We start from the raw sequence: 7,078 nt of genomic DNA on the forward strand, positions 1-7,078 counted from the left end.
GCGGACGACTCGCTATCCAGCCGCTTCCTTTGCTGTCGATTTGGATATCACTCGTTCAACAGCTGTTCATTGCCTCCCTGTGCCAGGCATTTTGATGGGTGCTAGTGGTAAAGGAGACGGGCAAGGTTCCTGCCTTTAAGGCACTCACAGTCTAGCGGGGAGACTAACTGTAACCAAATAAGCATGCTAATACTAAGATATGTACAACCTCAAAAAAGGAACCGAAGTTATAGGAACTTCAAAAGGAAAACTGAGTAGACTGGACTTGCTGAGCTCTAAAGCCTGAGTAAACCAGGTGGCTGTGAGGGGAGAGAAACCTCTAGGAGCATTCCAGTGAGGAGGACAAAAGGCCCAGAGGCTCTGAGTGAGAACATGCTGGAAGGGAGAAGAAAGTGGAAGCTAGGGAGCCTTTCATCCATCTAGAGATGGAACTGCAAAGGTGGGCAGGGGCCAACCCCTGCCTTGTAAGCAGGTAAACATTCCAGTCTCTAGGAGCAGTGGAAGACTACTGAAGGGTTTTGGGAGACAGTGGCATTTTAGAATTGTGTTTTAAAACATCATTTCTGGCTGCAATGTGGAGGATGATTTGAGGGGAATAAGGAAAGAGACAAGCCCAGTTGCAAAAGCCCAGGGCAGGCTGGGTGCGGTAGCTCACGCCTGTAATCCCAGCACTTTGGGAGGCTGAAGCGGGGAGATCACGAGGTCAAGAGATCAAGACCATCCTGGTCAACATGGTGAAACCCTGTCTTTACTAAAAAAATTCAAAAATTGCCGGGCGCGGTGGCTCACGCCTGTAATCCCAGCACTTTGGGAGGCCGAGACGGGCGGATCACAAGGTCAGGAGATTGAGACCACGGTGAAACCCCGTCTCTACTAAAAAAAAATACAAAAAATTAGCCAGGCGCGGTAGTGGGCTCCTGTAGTCCCAGCTACTCAGGAGGCTGAGGCAGGAGAATGGCGTGAACCCGGGATGCGAAGCTCGCAGTGAGCCGAGATCGCGCCACTGCACTCCAGCTTGGGGGACACAGCGAGACTCCGTCTCAAAAAAAAAAAAAAAAAAAATTCAAAAATTAGCTGGATGTGGTGGCGCGTGCCTGTAGTCCCAGCTACTCGGGAGGCTGAGGCAGAAGAATTGCTTGAACCTGGGAGGTGAAGGTTGCAGTGAGCTGACATCGAGCCACTGCACTCCAGCCTGGTGACAGAGTGAGACTGTCTCAAAAAAAAAAAAAAAAAAAAAAGCCCAGGGCAGAAATGGAATGAAGTTGGGCAGGCACAGTGGCTCACGCCTGTAATCCTAGCACTTTGGGAGGCCAAGGTGGATGGATTGCTTGAAGCCAGGAGTTCAAAACCAGCCAGGGCAGCATGATGAAACCCCATCGCCACCAGAAATATAAAAATTAGCCAGGCATGGTAGCGTACACCTGTAGTCCCAGCTACTCAGGAGGCTGAGGCACAAGAATTGCTTGAACCTGGGAGGCGGAGGTTGCAGTGAGCTGATTACACCTCTGCACTCCAGCTCTGGGTGACAGAGTGAGACTGTCTCAAATAAAAATAAAAATTAAAAATTAATATATCTAGGTCCTACTACTTTCTAGCTGTGTCTTTGGGCAAGTCCCTTAACAGCTTTGCGCCTCAGTTACCACATCTTTAAAATGGGAATAATAACATCCCAACCCCATAGGGTTGTAGTGAGGACTGAATAAGTTCTTGGCACAGTGCCTCTTTCCTAAAACAGGTTCTCTCAGCTGGGCGCAGTGGCTCACGCTGGTAATCCCAGTACTTTGGGAGGCCGAGGCAGGTTGATCACTTGAGGTCACGAGTTCAAGACCAACCTGGCCAATATGGTGAAACCCATCTCTACTAAAAATACAAAAATTAGTCGGACGTGGTGGTGCACACCTGTAATCCCAGCTACTTGGGAGGCTGAAGCAGAACTGCTTCAACCTGGGAGGCTGGAGTGCAGTGGCGCAACAAGAGAGCTAGACTCCCTCTCAAAACAAAACAAAACAGGTTCTCTCTGTGTTCCCCATCTCAGGAATACCACTACCACCCACCAAAACACCCAACACCCAAATTATCCTAATTTTCCCTCATATCAAAACAGTCACCAAATTTGGATGAGTCTCCCTTTTTTTTTGAGACAGAGTGTCACTCTGTCCCCCAGGCTGGAGTGCAGTGGTGTGATCTCAGCTCACTGCAAGCTTTGCCTCCCGGGTTCACACCATTCTCTTGCTTCAGCCTCCTGAATAGCTGGGACTATAGGTGCCCGCCACCACACCCAGCTAATTTTTTGTATTTTTAGTAGAGATGGGGTTTCACTGTGTTAGCCAGGATGGTCTCGATCTTCTGACCTCCTGATCTGCCCACCTCAGCCTCCCAAAGTGCTGGGATTACAGGCATGATCCACTGTGCCTGGCTGAGTCTCTCTTCTAATCTGGCATGCCTCCCCAACCCCCCAGCTCATCACCTCACCTGCACCTGCTTCCTCTCTGGCCTGCCTGCCTCCCACCTCCTCTGGCCTTGGCTTCATTGTACACATCAACTCCATGGACAGCTTTGAGCCCCTTCAATGTGCCACGCCCTGTTCCTATAAAACAAGGACATATGAGACACTGCCCTGGTCCTCGGAAAGCAGAGGAGTCCTGTGGTACACAGAAAGGCTTCACCGTCACCATGCCATGTGACCCACCCCTCTGTGGAACTCAGTTTCCCTATTCTGTGAAGAGGTTTGGAACCAAATGATCTCCTAAGGTCTTCTCTGCAAACATATTCTAAGATTCTGCTACTGGAATCTAAGCTCCTTCTGGGCAGAGACTTTTCCTGATTCATCTTTGATTATAGCAGGTAGTGTGGAACTCTGTACTCTATAGGAGTTTGCCAAGAGCTTGCTGAATGAGTAAATGAATGAGTGATATCAGTCACTTAATGGCTTCCCTTTGCCAACAAGCTAAGGACCTACCTAGAAGGCATACAGAGCTCTTTACAGCCTCTGATTCCAACCCACCTCAGTGTCCTCTGACCTGGAAGCTGCCTCCCAGAGCTGGAATGGAGCACTTGGGAGCATTTGAAGAGCTTCATCCACCGGACAAACCTTCACTGAGAACCTATTACACACCAGGGCCAGTGTTGCTGCTGGGAACAATGATGAACAAAACCTGTTGGTAGGCCAGGTATGGTGGTTTACGCCTGTAATCCCAGCACTTTGGGAGGCAGAGGCAGGTGGATTACTTTAGGTCAGGAGTTCGAGACCAGCCTGGACATGGCAAAACCCCATCTCTACTAAAAATACAAAATTAGCCAGGCGTGGTGGAGCACACCTGTAATCCCAGCTACTTAGGAGGCTGAGGCAGGAGAATCGCTTGAACCCTGGAAGGGGAGGTTGCAGTGAGCCGAGATTGTGCCACTGCACTCCAGCCTGGGCGACAGAGCCAGGCTCCATCTCAAAACAAAACAAAACAAACCCCAAAACCTGTGGGTCTCCTTGCCTCCTGGGGCTGATATTTAAGGAGACCACATAGACACAGAGCAATCCATGCTATGGAGGGAGAACACGGGGCCTGTGGGAACCAGAGGAGGTCCCCAACCTAGTCCTGGGGTCCCGGAAGGCTTCCCACAGGAAGTCACATGGAAGCCCAAGTCTAAAGGAGGTGTTGCGAGTCTATGTGCAGGGCCAAAGACACTCCCTCCCTAATAGAATCTCCCAGGTGGTCCTCCAGCTTCTCCTGGCAGAGTCCAGAGATTGGTGAGCTCTTTGGGTAAGCCAGCCCACTCTGGATGCCCAGCTGTCACTGATAAAAGTCCTTCCTTCTGACCCAAGCCTACTCCACTCCACCCTTTAGTTAGTAACAATATTATCGTAACACCCATAATCTTTCAGAGTATTTATTGCACGCCCACTTTGCACCTGCCAGGTGCATTGCAAGCACCCCCTAATTGTCTCCTCACAGGGACTCTTCACGATCCCCTTTTCAGATGAGAGCACCAAGACTGCGAACCGGTGGCTTGCCTGAGCACCCGTAAGGCCTCAGCCCCAGGCTTTAGTACCCTCGGGATCCCTGCCCCTATGCACTGACCTCACTGCCTCCCCTTGGACTAGCCTCACCCAAATGCTTTCCCTTTGGGTCCACACAAAACAGGGGCTTGGGCCCCATTCCCTGTTCCCTCCAGCAGGCCGGCCAGCCCGGGCGTAGGCCTCCGTCCTCTCTGAAGCTCGTAGGGAGACAATGGCGGGGTAGGTGGGGGAGGCGAGGGCGCGGGTGCCCCCCTGCCTGCTGTCCTTTGTCTTCCCGCCTGCTCCCCTCGCGCGCCCCGGGAGGCTGGGAGGCGCCTCTCGCAGGCTTCCTCCTCCCATTCTTGTGCTAATTGGGTGTCAAGCTGAGATCAGTGAGAAAGAAATCCGCCCCGGCTCGGGTTAAACTGCCGCCAAAGACGAGGGCTGAGCCCAGAATATCATTAGACCAGGAGGAAGCAGGGCCCCCTCCTCGGGGGGAGGGGCTGGCTACGCATTTCAGGCCCCTTTGAAAGTCACTCGGTCACCCCCTCCTTTGCTGCCACAGCCTCAATGGGCCCCTCGGAGGTATTTAACCTTCTTCCCAGGAACTGAAAGTGATACACCACGCAGTGGCCTGGGTAGCCACTTGCCTGTCCCGAGGGCGGCTGGACCTCCGGGAGCGCGCGAGGCTAGCCCCTTCCAGCCTCTCCTGGAGGAGCAGAGAATTTGCAGATGGGAACACTGAGGCTCAGGGAAGGTGACTTTCCTCCCAGCTCTGCCATTCACAAGCTCTGTGGTCTTTGGAGAGACTTTGCCTCTCTGAGCCTCAGATTCCTCATCTGTGAAATGGGGATAAAAATGTACCTGCTTTGGGCCGGGTGCGGTGGCTCACGCCTGTAATCCCAGCACTTTCGGAGGCCGAGGCGGGTGGATCACTTGAGGTCAGGTGTTCGAGGCCAGCCTGACCAACATGGTGAACCCGTCTCTACTAAAAATACAAAATTAGCCAGGCGTGGTGGCGGGTGCTTGTAATCCCAGCTACTTGGGAGTCTGAGACAGGAGAATGGTTTGAACCTGGAGGTGCAGATTGCAGTGAGCTGAGATTGGGCCACTGTACTCCAGCCTAGGCAACAAGAGCAAAACTCTATCTCAAGAAAAAAAAAAAAAAAAAAACCCAAAAAAAAGAACCCACTTTGGGGGCGTTAAAAAAAAAAAAAAAAAAAAAAAGGTACCTGCTTTGAATAGGAGGATTTAATGAAATCATGCACCTAAAGCGCTTTGCACAGGGCCTGGCACATAGAAGTGTGCCATACATTGTGGCCATTAATGGGAATCTAAGGAAGTGGGTTTGACTTGATACTCGGACCTGCAAACAAAGCTTGCTCCTCTCTGGAGGCGTGCAAATAGAAGAGCCCACAAAGGATTCTAACAACTCTAACCCCTCTCCCTAACCCTGCAGCCTTGCTGCCTGCCCTTACTTACGTATTTATTTATTTGAGACAGAGTCTCGCTCTGTCTCCCAGGCTGGAGTGCAGTGACGTGAGTGCTCAGCTCACTGCAACCTCTGCCTTCCGGGTTTCAAGCGATTCTCCTGCCTCAGCCTCCCGAGTAGCTAGGGTTACAGGCGCCCACCACCATGCCAGGCTAATTTTTTTTTTTTTTTGAGATGGAGTCTGGCTCTGTCGCCCAGGCTGGAGTGCAGTGGCCGGATCTCAGCTCACTGCAAGCTCCGCCTCCCGGGTTTACGCCATTCTCCTGCCTCAGCCTCCGGAGTAGCTGGGACTACAGGCGCCCGCCACCTCGCCCGGCTAGTTTTTTTGTATTTTTTAGTAGAGACGGGGTTTCACCGTGTTCGCCAGGATGGTCTCGATCTCCTGACCTCGTGATCTGCCCGTCTCGGCCTCCCAAAGTGCTGGGATTACAGGCTTGAGCCACCGCGCCCGGCCTTTTTTTTTTTTGAGACGGAGTCTAACTCTGTTACCCAGGCTGGAGTGCAGTGGCGTGATCTCGGCTCACCGCAAGCTCCACATCCCGGGTTCGTACCATCCTCCTGCCTCAGCCTCCCGAGTAGCTGGGACTACAGGCACCCACCACCATGCCCGGCTAATTTTTTGTATTTTTAGTAGAGATGGGGTTTCACCGTGTTAGCCAGGGCGGTCTTGATCTCCTGACCTTGTGATCTGCCCACCTCAGCCTCCCAAAGTGCTGCGATTACTGGCGTGAGCCACTGCACCCGGCCTAATTTTTGTTTTTAACAGAGATGGGGTTTCACCATGTTGGCCAGGCTGGTCCTGAACTCCTGACCTCAAGTGATCTGCCCGCCTGGGCCTCCCAAGGTGCTGGGATATAGGTGTGAGCCACTGCGCCCGGCCTGCCTGCCCTTCTTTAATTGGCCCTGGACTTTCAGACCTCTGCATACCTGGTTGCTCCCTCCATCTCGAACAGTCTTCCTTGAAAGCCCTCCCTGACCAAGATACGCCCAGCCTGGGTGCTGGATTAGGTGCAGCTAAGCATACAGCCTTTGCTTCTTTACCCACCATCCCCCTCTCTGGAGACGGTGGCTCCCTGAGGGCAGATCTGGGACCCAGGTCTCTATCTTGCTCATCTGGCAGTTCCCTGCCCTCCCTGCACTTTAGAATTTGCTCCATAGGGCCGGGCGGGGTGGCTCACACCTGTAATCTCAGCACTCTGGGACACCGAGGTGGGTGGATAACCTGAGGTCTGGAGTTGGAGACCAGCCTGACCAACATGGAAAAACCCTGTCTCTACTAAAAATACAAAATTAGCCAAGCGTGGTGGCACATGCCTGTAATCCCAGCTACTTGGGAGGCTGAGGCAGGAGAATCGCTTCAAACCAGGAGATGGAGGTTGCGGTGAGCCGAGGTGGTGCCATTGCACTCCAGCCTGGGCAACAAGAGCGAAACTCTGTCTCAAAAAAAAACAACAAAAAAAAGATTTTGCTCCATAGATGAACTTACAGGGTGCTCTGTAAACTGTGGGGGCACTATATAAATGTCAGGAAATGCCTGAGAAACAGTAGCTATTTTTGTCAGTTAACGTCACAAGCATGTAATAAGCACCTGCTGC

Source organism: Theropithecus gelada, chromosome 15 (assembly GCF_003255815.1).
Source record: "Theropithecus gelada isolate Dixy chromosome 15, Tgel_1.0, whole genome shotgun sequence".
In the NCBI taxonomy this organism is placed as follows: domain Eukaryota; kingdom Metazoa; phylum Chordata; class Mammalia; order Primates; family Cercopithecidae; genus Theropithecus; species Theropithecus gelada.